Source organism: Lissotriton helveticus, chromosome 1_2 (assembly GCF_964261635.1).
Source record: "Lissotriton helveticus chromosome 1_2, aLisHel1.1, whole genome shotgun sequence".
NCBI lineage: Eukaryota > Metazoa > Chordata > Amphibia > Caudata > Salamandridae > Lissotriton > Lissotriton helveticus.
Window position 1 is genome coordinate 343,260,969 of NC_136058.1, and position 13,047 is coordinate 343,274,015.

Here is a 13,047-nt window from a genome sequence, read left to right on the forward strand (position 1 = left end):
GTCACTGCTGATCAGATGCCAATATTTGTTCAATTTCTTGGCAATGATGCCACTTTCCTTGTTATATGTTGTGACAAATCTGGGTGGATCTTTATCCTGTGGGGGTTTCTGTTTTTCAATGAGCGTTTCAGCTCTGCTGATTTTGTCTGCCTTTTTTTTAGAGTCTTTTAATACATAGTCCTTGTATCCTCTTGCTAGGAATCTTGTTCTGCTTTCACATATCTTTTTTTCGGCTTCTTCTGGTTTAGAGCAATTTCTTTTCAATCTTATGTACTCTCCATAAGGAATACTTTTGAGTAATGATTTGGGGTGGAAACTATTACCATGGAGTACACTATTGGTCGCCGTTTTTTTTCTAAATAGTGTAGTTTCCAATTTACCTTCCGAGACATATACTTTGGTGTCTAGAAAGTCAATTTCTTCACTGCTTGTTGAACAGGTGAACTGTAGACCTTCCTCATTCTGATTTAAAGTAGTGAAAAACTTTTGGAATTGTTCATCAGTTCCATTCCAAATCAGAAAAAGGTCGTCAATATATCTGACCCATAAGATGATCCGGTCCAGTTCTTCTTGGTCAGTTGTATTCCATGCGACCATCTTCTCCCAATATCCCAGGGTCACATTTGCATAATTGGGAGAAAAAGAAATCCCCATGGCTGTTCCGCACTCTTGCCTGTACAAGGTATTGTTGAAAAGAAAGATGTTGTTGGTAAGACAGAGCTGTATCATCTGTAGAAGCATTGAGGTGTGCTCTATTTCTTTAATGCTGCGTTGTTGTAAGAAATATTTACATGCTTTCATTCCCACATCATGTCTTATCGATGTGTATAGAGATACAGCATCTATTGTCACCAAAAGGTAGCCTGGGTTCCATGAAATGTCCGTGAGGATTCTCAAAAAATCACCAGTATCCTTCAGATAGGAAGGCATGCTCTTGGCAATGGGTGCGAGAAAGGTGTCTACATATCTCGAAACTTTTTCATAAAGGGAATCGCAGGAGGAAACGATAGGTCTGCCGGGCGGGTTGATCAGGGTTTTGTGGATCTTTGGCAGGAAGTATATGCACGGGGTGATTGGAAATTCCGTGATCATATATTTCATTTCATCCTCATTGATCAATCCCTTACTATGCCAGTTCTTTAGGTTTCCATGTAATTCAGACATCATTCTGGTCATTGGATTTGATGTGAGTTTGCTGTAATTTTGAGGTATGTTTAATTGGCGTTCTGCTTCCAATATGTAATCTCTTGTGTCTTGGATGACAATATTGCCCCCCTTATCCGCTGGTTTTATTATTATGCTGATGTTGTTCGCAAGATTTTGTATGGCCTCTTTTTCTTTTTTTGAAACATTTTGATGTTTGTTGTCTTTCACTTTTATCAGTTTGTCAATTTCTTCTGACATTGCCTCTGCGAACAAATCGATTTTATTGCCTGGAGATAAGACTGGGCAGTAGCGGGATTTTTTCTTTAATCCTGTACTTTTGCTTAGATTGGTTTGAATATCCATTTGATGCAGCATTTGTGTATCCGTTACCTCCTCATTCTCAGGATTATACATTATATTGAATATTTCTCTTAGATCAGACAGTTGGTCAATGGTAGTTTCCTCTTCCGTTTCCTTTGCTTGTTGGGTAATTTCGGTTCCATTGCTCGATGTCGGTTTGTTGGCATGAATCTTAGCCAATTTGAGTTTTCTTATAAATTTGTATAAATCTATTTTAGTTTGTGGATAATTGAAATGTGCCTCTGGACAGAACGATAACCCTTTGTTGAGGACTTTTTGTTCATCATCTGACAGTTGATAGCTCGATAGGTTTACAATTAGATTGGCTACTTTCTGTTCCGTAGGGGGTATTGTCTTTTTTCGCCGCTTGGACCTGCGGGTTTTTCTGGTGCTGGTGAGGGATTTGGTGGGTTTTGCATGCCTCTCCCTCTTCCTCGTCTTTGGAAGGGCATTCTCCCTCTGCCTCCTCTGGTGATGTCTTTCTGTAGATTCACCATTTTTACCTCGTCTAAAATATTGAAGTTTTTTGACTGCTCAATTGTCAAATCCGCCAAGCTGGCATCTGATTCGCTGCCGCTCGATGCTGGTATGTTCACCGGAAAGTTTTTTTTCAGGTTATCATAGCGTTTTGCGAAAGTGAGAATACGTCCATGTTGATAATCTAATTCATCCCTTCTGAACTTTCGTTCTTTACGCTCTTGTATTTCCTCTTCGTAAGTGTCCAGTCGTGCTTCCATTTCAGATCTTAGTTTTGTGATTTCATCCTGCTTTGTGTCTTTGGAGATTATGTCCTCCAACTCTTTTATTTTGATTGTTATATCATCAATGTCAATTTTGGCATGCTTGATGAGAATGCGCATCATATTTAAAGAACAGTCCGTATTGTTATCAAGCCATTCCATGATAAGAACTTCCTTAGTGTCCGGGTGTGTGGGCATGGTAAAAATCCTCAATCCCCTCGGGATTCTCTTTACTTCCACATAGTTCTCTAGTGCTATGATCTCCCAGCTCTTGTTAATTTCCTTTTTGTATAAGCGTTCCAGTGTGTTCATTTGCTGCTTTAAAGTAACATTGTCACTTTCTGTTATTTTTGTTTTCTTCTGTACATCCACTGTTATTGCTCCTGGTTTAAACATAGTTGACGCTATTGTTGCACGTTTTGCAACCCTAGCTTCCATTGTTACACAGAGCTTGATGTCAACACACCACACAAAAAGAGCGTTTCTTCGTGAGTGATTCAATAAACTTTTACTTTCTCCAGTCTGCTTTGTATTCCTTGTCTCGCGTTCTGTAAACGCGTAGACCACTTGCAAGAGTACAAATGCAGCCGCTTCGGTAACCCGCTGCTGAGTCACACAGTGTACTGGGTCGCTCACCTCGTTGTGGTAGTTCTTGTAGCTGCAGCCGAGCCTGCCGCTTCGTCCACCGACCGAGGGCGATTCTCCAACTTCAGGGCTGTCTTGCCGATCACAGGTTACCGGGCGCTCTCTCCGCCATTAAATCCACAGAATCCGATCCATTCCGCATGAGAGCGCTCGCCAGCGTGTGCTCAACCCGAAGGCAGGATCAAGGCCCCAATTCAATTATGTACAGAAAGGGCAGCACAACTGGATACTTTTTCAAAGTTGCTTTATTTCACAACACTCCACCAACGCGTTTCAGCCTCACGGCCTTTCTCACGGTTAGTGAGTCCTTTTTTGCTTTCACATTATATACTGTCCCATATTAGCCGTTAAGTGGCATTATGGGATATGTAGTTTTTAGCAAAAAATTTTTTTATAACATATAAGACAAACAAAAGGACTGGTGTGTTAACATCACTAGTATAGTACTCAGCGCCACAAGTAGTGTTCAGGAATTACTCTGTTTCATGGCTTATAAATTATAATGAAATTGGGTTGTAATGGGTATAGTACCCTGGTCTTAAAGTCAAATTAAGCTGAGTTCACTTTCACTCAAGATGTATGTGGAGATCTTCTCCGAAGTTCATGCCTTTGGGCTGTTTCGTTCGAAAACGGACAATGAAGCGGGATTCCATTTGTCGCAAAAGACGGACAGTATCTCCTCCTCTCTCTGTTTTAGACAGCATTTTCAGTCCGAAAAAGGTCATGGCTCTCCAGTCCCCATTTTGACAGGCAGTCAAGTGCTTGGCAGTGGCATACAACATATTCTGGTTTTTCACAGCACGTATGTGCTCCAATATTCTTTTTTTCAGCATGCATGTCGTCGACCCAATGTACTTCATACCGCATTTACACTCTATGACATACACCACATTTTTTGATGTGCATGTTATGTATTGCTTAATGGCCATTTCTTTTCCATCTGGTTCTCGTACTGTCTTTGTTTTTCTGCCTATTTTACACGCTTTACATGACGTGCATGGCTTGAAGCCAACATTCTGTTCCATCCACCATTTGGGTTGTTCTTTAACTTGGAAGAAGCTTTTTACTAGCAGATTTTGCAAAGACGTGTTTTTTTTGTACGTGATTGATGGGTGTTTGTCCACTAGAGGTCCTACATCCGGGTCACTGCTGATCAGATGCCAATATTTGTTCAATTTCTTGGCAATGATGCCACTTTCCTTGTTATATGTTGTGACAAATCTGGGTGGATCTTTATCCTGTGGGGGTTTCTGTTTTTCAATGAGCGTTTCAGCTCTGCTGATTTTGTCTGCCTTTTTTTTTTGGAGTCTTTTAATACATAGTCCTTGTATCCTCTTGCTAGGAATCTTGTTCTGCTTTCACATATCTTTTTTTCGGCTTCTTCTGGTTTAGAGCAATTTCTTTTCAATCTTATGTACTCTCCATAAGGAATACTTTTGAGTAATGATTTGGGGTGGAAACTATTACCATGGAGTACACTATTGGTCGCCGTTTTTTTTCTAAATAGTGTAGTTTCCAATTTACCTTCCGAGACATATACTTTGGTGTCTAGAAAGTCAATTTCTTCACTGCTTGTTGAACAGGTGAACTGTAGACCTTCCTCATTCTGATTTAAAGTAGTGAAAAACTTTTGGAATTGTTCATCAGTTCCATTCCAAATCAGAAAAAGGTCGTCAATATATCTGACCCATAAGATGATCCGGTCCAGTTCTTCTTGGTCAGTTGTATTCCATGCGACCATCTTCTCCCAATATCCCATGGTCACATTTGCATAATTGGGAGAAAAAGAAATCCCCATGGCTGTTCCGCACTCTTGCCTGTACAAGGTATTGTTGAAAAGAAAGATGTTGTTGGTAAGACAGAGCTGTATCATCTGTAGAAGCATTGAGGTGTGCTCTATTTCTTTAATGCTGCGTTGTTGTAAGAAATATTTACATGCTTTCATTCCCACATCATGTCTTATCGATGTGTATAGAGATACAGCATCTATTGTCACCAAAAGGTAGCCTGGGTTCCATGAAATGTCCGTGAGGATTCTCAAAAAATCACCAGTATCCTTCAGATAGGAAGGCATGCTCTTGGCAATGGGTGCGAGAAAGGTGTCTAAATATCTCGAAACTTTTTCATAAAGGGAATCGCAGGAGGAAACGATAGGTCTGCCGGGCGGGTTGATCAGGGTTTTGTGGATCTTTGGCAGGAAGTATATGCACGGGGTGATTGGAAATTCCGTGATCATATATTTCATTTCATCCTCATTGATCAATCCCTTACTATGCCAGTTCTTTAGGTTTCCATGTAATTCAGACATCATTCTGGTCATTGGATTTGATGTGAGTTTGCTGTAATTTTGAGGTATGTTTAATTGGCGTTCTGCTTCCAATATGTAATCTCTTGTGTCTTGGATGACAATATTGCCCCCCTTATCCGCTGGTTTTATTATTATGCTGATGTTGTTCGCAAGATTTTGTATGGCCTCTTTTTCTTTTTTTGAAACATTTTGATGTTTGTTGTCTTTCACTTTTATCAGTTTGTCAATTTCTTCTGGTGTATGTCATAGAGTGTAAATGCGGTATGAAGTACATTGGGTCGACGACATGCATGCTGAAAAAAAGAATATTGGAGCACATACGTGCTGTGAAAAACCAGAATATGTTGTATGCCACTGCCAAGCACTTGACTGCCTGTCAAAATGGGGACTGGAGAGCCATGACCTTTTTCGGACTGAAAATGCTGTCTAAAACAGAGAGAGGAGGAGATACTGTCCGTCTTTTGCGACAAATGGAATCCCGCTTCATTGTCCGTTTTCGAACGAAACAGCCCAAAGGCATGAACTTCGGAGAAGATCTCCACATACATCTTGAGTGAAAGTGAACTCAGCTTAATTTGACTTTAAGACCAGGGTACTATACCCATTACAACCCAATTTCATTATAATTTATAAGCCATGAAACAGAGTAATTCCTGAACACTACTTGTGGCGCTGAGTACTATACTAGTGATGTTAACACACCAGTCCTTTTGTTTGTCTTATATGTTATAAAAAAATTTTTTGCTAAAAACTACATATCCCATAATGCCACTTAACGGCTAATATGGGACAGTATATAATGTGAAAGCAAAAAAGGACTCACTAACCGTGAGAAAGGCCGTGAGGCTGAAACGCGTTGGTGGAGTGTTGTGAAATAAAGCAACTTTGAAAAAGTATCCAGTTGTGCTGCCCTTTCTGTACATAATTGAATTGGGGCCTTGATCCTGCCTTCGGGTTGAGCACACGCTGGCGAGCGCTCTCATGCGGAATGGATCGGATTCTGTGGATTTAATGGCGGAGAGAGCGCCCGGTAACCTGTGATCGGCAAGACAGCCCTGAAGTTGGAGAATCGCCCTCGGTCGGTGGACGAAGCGGCAGGCTCGGCTGCAGCTACAAGAACTACCACAACGAGGTGAGCGACCCAGTACACTGTGTGACTCAGCAGCGGGTTACCGAAGCGGCTGCATTTGTACTCTTGCAAGTGGTCTACGCGTTTACAGAACGCGAGACAAGGAATACAAAGCAGACTGGAGAAAGTAAAAGTTTATTGAATCACTCACGAAGAAACGCTCTTTTTGTGTGGTGTGTTGACATCAAGCTCTGTGTAACAATGGAAGCTAGGGTTGCAAAACGTGCAACAAAAGCGTCAACTATGTTTAAACCAGGAGCAATAACAGTGGATGTACAGAAGAAAACAAAAATAACAGAAAGTGACAATGTTACTTTAAAGCAGCAAATGAACACACTGGAACGCTTATACAAAAAGGAAATTAACAAGAGCTGGGAGATCATAGCACTAGAGAACTATGTGGAAGTAAAGAGAATCCCGAGGGGATTGAGGATTTTTACCATGCCCACACACCCGGACACTAAGGAAGTTCTTATCATGGAATGGCTTGATAACAATACGGACTGTTCTTTAAATATGATGCGCATTCTCATCAAGCATGCCAAAATTGACATTGATGATATAACAATCAAAATAAAAGAGTTGGAGGACATAATCTCCAAAGACACAAAGCAGGATGAAATCACAAAACTAAGATCTGAAATGGAAGCACGACTGGACACTTACGAAGAGGAAATACAAGAGCGTAAAGAACGAAAGTTCAGAAGGGATGAATTAGATTATCAACATGGACGTATTCTCACTTTCGCAAAACGCTATGATAACCTGAAAAAAAACTTTCCGGTGAACATACCAGCATCGAGCGGCAGCGAATCAGATGCCAGCTTGGCGGATTTGACAATTGAGCAGTCAAAAAACTTCAATATTTTAGACGAGGTAAAAATGGTGAATCTACAGAAAGACATCACCAGAGGAGGCAGAGGGAGAATGCCCTTCCAAAGACGAGGAAGAGGGAGAGGCATGCAAAACCCACCAAATCCCTCACCAGCACCAGAAAAACCCGCAGGTCCAAGCGGCGAAAAAAGACAATACCCCCTACGGAACAGAAAGTAGCCAATCTAATTGTAAACCTATCGAGCTATCAACTGTCAGATGATGAACAAAAAGTCCTCAACAAAGGGTTATCGTTCTGTCCAGAGGCACATTTCAATTATCCACAAACTAAAATAGATTTATACAAATTTATAAGAAAACTCAAATTGGCTAAGATTCATGCCAACAAACCGACATCGAGCAATGGAACCGAAATTACCCAACAAGCAAAGGAAACGGAAGAGGAAACTACCATTGACCAACTGTCTGATCTAAGAGAAATATTCAATATAATGTATAATCCTGAGAATGAGGAGGTAACGGATACACAAATGCTGCATCAAATGGATATTCAAACCAATCTAAGCAAAAGTACAGGATTAAAGAAAAAATCCCGCTACTGCCCAGTCTTATCTCCAGGCAATAAAATCGATTTGTTCGCAGAGGCAATGTCAGAAGAAATTGACAAACTGATAAAAGTGAAAGACAACAAACATCAAAATGTTTCAAAAAAAGAAAAAGAGGCCATACAAAATCTTGCGAACAACATCAGCATAATAATAAAACCAGCGGATAAGGGGGGCAATATTGTCATCCAAGACACAAGAGATTACATATTGGAAGCAGAACGCCAATTAAACATACCTCAAAATTACAGCAAACTCACATCAAATCCAATGACCAGAATGATGTCTGAATTACATGGAAACCTAAAGAACTGGCATAGTAAGGGATTGATCAATGAGGATGAAATGAAATATATGATCACGGAATTTCCAATCACCCCGTGCATATACTTCCTGCCAAAGATCCACAAAACCCTGATCAACCCGCCCGGCAGACCTATCGTTTCCTCCTGCGATTCCCTTTATGAAAAAGTTTCGAGATATGTAGACACCTTTCTCGCACCCATTGCCAAGAGCATGCCTTCCTATCTGAAGGATACTGGTGATTTTTTGAGAATCCTCACGGACATTTCATGGAACCCAGGCTACCTTTTGGTGACAATAGATGCTGTATCTCTATACACATCGATAAGACATGATGTGGGAATGAAAGCATGTAAATATTTCTTACAACAACGCAGCATTAAAGAAATAGAGCACACCTCAATGCTTCTACAGATGATACAGCTCTGTCTTACCAACAACATCTTTCTTTTCAACAATACCTTGTACAGGCAAGAGTGCGGAACAGCCATGGGGATTTCTTTTTCTCCCAATTATGCAAATGTGACCATGGGATATTGGGAGAAGATGGTCGCATGGAATACAACTGACCAAGAAGAACTGGACCGGATCATCTTATGGGTCAGATATATTGACGACCTTTTTCTGATTTGGAATGGAACTGATGAACAATTCCAAACGTTTTTCACTACTTTAAATCAGAATGAGGAAGGTCTACAGTTCACCTGTTCAACAAGCAGTGAAGAAATTGACTTTCTAGACACCAAAGTATATGTCTCGGAAGGTAAATTGGAAACTACACTATTTAGAAAAAAAACGGCGACCAATAGTGTACTCCATGGTAATAGTTTCCACCCCAAATCATTACTCAAAAGTATTCCTTATGGAGAGTACATAAGATTGAAAAGAAATTGCTCTAAACCAGAAGAAGCCGAAAAAAAGATATGTGAAAGCAGAACAAGATTCCTAGCAAGAGGATACAAGGACTATGTATTAAAAGACTCTAAAAAAAAGGCAGACAAAATCAGCAGAGCTGAAACGCTCATTGAAAAACAGAAACCCCCACAGGATAAAGATCCACCCAGATTTGTCACAACATATAACAAGGAAAGTGGCATCATTGCCAAGAAATTGAACAAATATTGGCATCTGATCAGCAGTGACCCGGATGTAGGACCTCTAGTGGACAAACACCCATCAATCACGTACAAAAAAAACACGTCTTTGCAAAATCTGCTAGTAAAAAGCTTCTTCCAAGTTAAAGAACAACCCAAATGGTGGATGGAACAGAATGTTGGCTTCAAGCCATGCACGTCATGTAAAGCGTGTAAAATAGGCAGAAAAACAAAGACAGTACGAGAACCAGATGGAAAAGAAATGGCCATTAAGCAATACATAACATGCACATCAAAAAATGTGGTGTATGTCATAGAGTGTAAATGCGGTATGAAGTACATTGGGTCGACGACATGCATGCTGAAAAAAAGAATATTGGAGCACATACGTGCTGTGAAAAACCAGAATATGTTGTATGCCACTGCCAAGCACTTGACTGCCTGTCAAAATGGGGACTGGAGAGCCATGACCTTTTTCGGACTGAAAATGCTGTCTAAAACAGAGAGAGGAGGAGATACTGTCCGTCTTTTGCGACAAATGGAATCCCGCTTCATTGTCCGTTTTCGAACGAAACAGCCCAAAGGCATGAACTTCGGAGAAGATCTCCACATACATCTTGAGTGAAAGTGAACTCAGCTTAATTTGACTTTAAGACCAGGGTACTATACCCATTACAACCCAATTTCATTATAATTTATAAGCCATGAAACAGAGTAATTCCTGAACACTACTTGTGGCGCTGAGTACTATACTAGTGATGTTAACACACCAGTCCTTTTGTTTGTCTTATATGTTATAAAAAATTTTTTTGCTAAAAACTACATATCCCATAATGCCACTTAACGGCTAATATGGGACAGTATATAATGTGAAAGCAAAAAAGGACTCACTAACCGTGAGAAAGGCCGTGAGGCTGAAACGCGTTGGTGGAGTGTTGTGAAATAAAGCAACTTTGAAAAAGTATCCAGTTGTGCTGCCCTTTCTGTACATAATATATATATATATATATATATATATATATATATATATATATTACTAAAAAAATAAGCCATTTACAGGTAAATATAAACCTATATCTATACTACTATTATAAAGGAAGAACTTTGAACCTTTGAGGCAGGTAAACTCGGGAACCACAGCGCCAATCCACACACCCGATACATCGTTGTAATTGTCAAGGTGTGCAGATGGACATAGGCTATATAAATTTAAAAAAAAAGTTATTTAAAGAATTTACGAGAAAAATAAGTAGTCCCATGGAAGTAGCGCCGGCCGTGACGTGCGTGCTGACATCAGGAGCGCGGGGAGGAGCGGCGTCCAGGAGCGCGAGGAGGAGTGGCGGACATGAGCGCAGGGAGGAGCGGCGGATAGGCAGGCAGGAGCGGTGGGGAGCTGCGGACAGGCGGGGAGGAGTGGCGAGGAGCGGCGGACCGGTGAACTCAGGAGCGCGGGGAGGTGCGGCGGATGAGGTAAGGCTCCAGGGGACCCACGGACAATATCGGGCGGCCGGGGGCCCTGAAGCCAAGGTCGGGATGGGCTACTACTCCGGGGGACCCATGGACAATGTTGGGGGGGTGGCCCTGAAGCCTGATTGCTCCCGGACAAGGTCGGGACGGGCTGCTAGTATATTCATATGTGGGTGTATAGATAGATGTTTGTGTGTGTGTATAGATATATATACATATATATATATATATATGAAACAACCCCTCCTCCAAAAGAAAAGAGACGTGACCCAGAAGGGAGATTCAAAGGAGCACTTTACTGCACACAGGTCTCGGGCGAATGCATTTCGGCACTTTCTGCCTTCCTCAGCGCCCCTCTCCAGCTGCTCCTTGTGCTGCGAATGGTCAGCCTGTCACGCTGTTGTTAACAGTTGCCATGCTCCGCCCCCACGATGTGATGCAATCAAACTGTGTAGTCCTGTGTAGTGGAACTATACTTCCCACAAAGCCCCAATGCTGTGCCTCGAGGAAATTGAAGAATGCTGTGGGGTGATGAAGATCGAGTCGGCTTCCGTGACAGGGGCAGCCATTAAAAGTCTATTGGGGAGGTGAGGCAAATGTACACTTCGGTGCCCCCTCGGGTCCCCCTTGTTTGACCGCCGCAACCTCTCTGCCTGGTGTCCTTTGCGGGGGTTGGCGTGGGAGTCCCGGTCACCCAAACAGGGGATATTAATATCTGCTTACCGCGCTGTCTGCCAAGCGTCCTGGTGGGTAATTGGGGGTTGTTATATTTTAAAATGACACCTTAACTCATGCTCACATTGACTTCTATCCCAACATATACTGCCTGCTAAAATAATTTGCCACTTTGCCAGTGATAACCGCATCCCCAGAAAGGTGCTTCAGTTGTCTTGGCAGAATGAAAACCTATCTTCGTTCAACAATGGGGTAAGAACGACTCTCTGGACTTGCAATGATAAACATTTCACAAGCACATTGTCCTCCTATAGAGGCAATTGTTGACGAACTGGCGAAAAAGGGCCGTCGCTTTGAAATGGCATTGTGAAAATTGGTTATATTGTGTTCCTAAAGTGCTTTGTAGTAAAATATATTAAATTGGCCTTTTAATTCAGTACACTCTGTTCCTTTTTCATAACACAATAGCATATAAATGCATCAAATTAACAAAAATGTGTGCTCTAATTGCTGTCCAGTTTCAAATGCAGAATTCACCACGTTTTCTCCGCTTGACCTGAGCATTAATCGATCCTGATTATCTGCCATTTTAGCCACGCCCCATTGATTAACATTAGCCCCGCCCCTTCATTTGCCATGTTAGCCCCCCCCGAAATTTAGACCTAGTTGCGCCCCTGATATATTTAATAATCCAGGCAGGAATCCTGACTCCACGCTGCACAGGTGGTTTCTAGCAACAGTGGCCGATGGAGAAGAGAGTGTCTTTCGCCTAAACATGGATTGAAAGGTCGACAGTCCTCTGGGGTGAAAGAAATATGCTTTGCGGACGGTTGTGAATCCAATTGAAGCTCATTATGGTTTATAAGTGATGGATTAACCAGTTCACTCAAACGCCGCCATTTCATACTTTAAGCACCACGGCATGGGTGTTTTTGAAGATTGTATAGACAATAGACTTGTTTAATACCTTAGTAGGAGCATCAACTGCGTCGAGCATGTCATTCATGCAGCAAGGAATTAAAGGCCACTGGTATACTGGCCTATCGAGCAGCCCCAGTGGCCTAATGGATAAGGCACTGGCCTCCTAAGCCAGGGATTGTGGGTTCGAGTCCCATCTGGGGTGGACAGAGATGTAAAATTTTGCAGTTTAGCCGGTTTTGTCTGGATCTTCATTCTCAACATTAGCACTATAAGGTGGGTGGGTGTACGGGAAGTCAAAGGTACATCTAGGGCCCCAATTGCACAATATGACACCAGAAAACGCATGATCCTGGCTTCCCCACTTGACCAAGTTGTGTGATTCTCAGCACTTGTTTATTTCACTTTCCCTCTTTTTTCATCATGATCACTTATAAAATTACCATGAAGTACATGAGTTCAAGATGTGGCCTGTACGAAACCAACTCCAGGGTATGATTTTATAAACTATAATGTGGTTCATGACTAATAGCAACATAGCCCCCCTCCCAAAGAGCGCGTATATCGAATGACTTGCATCTTAGTTTACTGTTGCGATTGTTGTTAGTGTGGGAGGAAGGAAAACATGGATGTTTCTTAAATTCATGTTAGAAAAATATCACTTAAAAAAATCTATTCTCAATGCACTGAAGAAATCCGATAAACGAAGGTGAAACGGTTCTGCGTGTTAATGCCCCGGTTACTTACCGGTAATCTTCATTACTCCGAGTCCATGTCTTCCTCGCCACAGTATTATACATATGAGCCTCCGGCTCCACACAGA

General features: G+C 41.7%; 1 non-coding gene across 1 annotated transcript; it reads left to right on the forward strand.

Moving 5' to 3' along the window:
- Positions 1-12,356: 12,356 nt before the first annotated feature.
- Positions 12,357-12,429, forward strand: TRNAR-CCU (transfer RNA arginine (anticodon CCU)). Its single transcript has one exon. It is a non-coding gene; the product is annotated as a tRNA-Arg (tRNA).
- Positions 12,430-13,047: the final 618 nt, after the last annotated feature.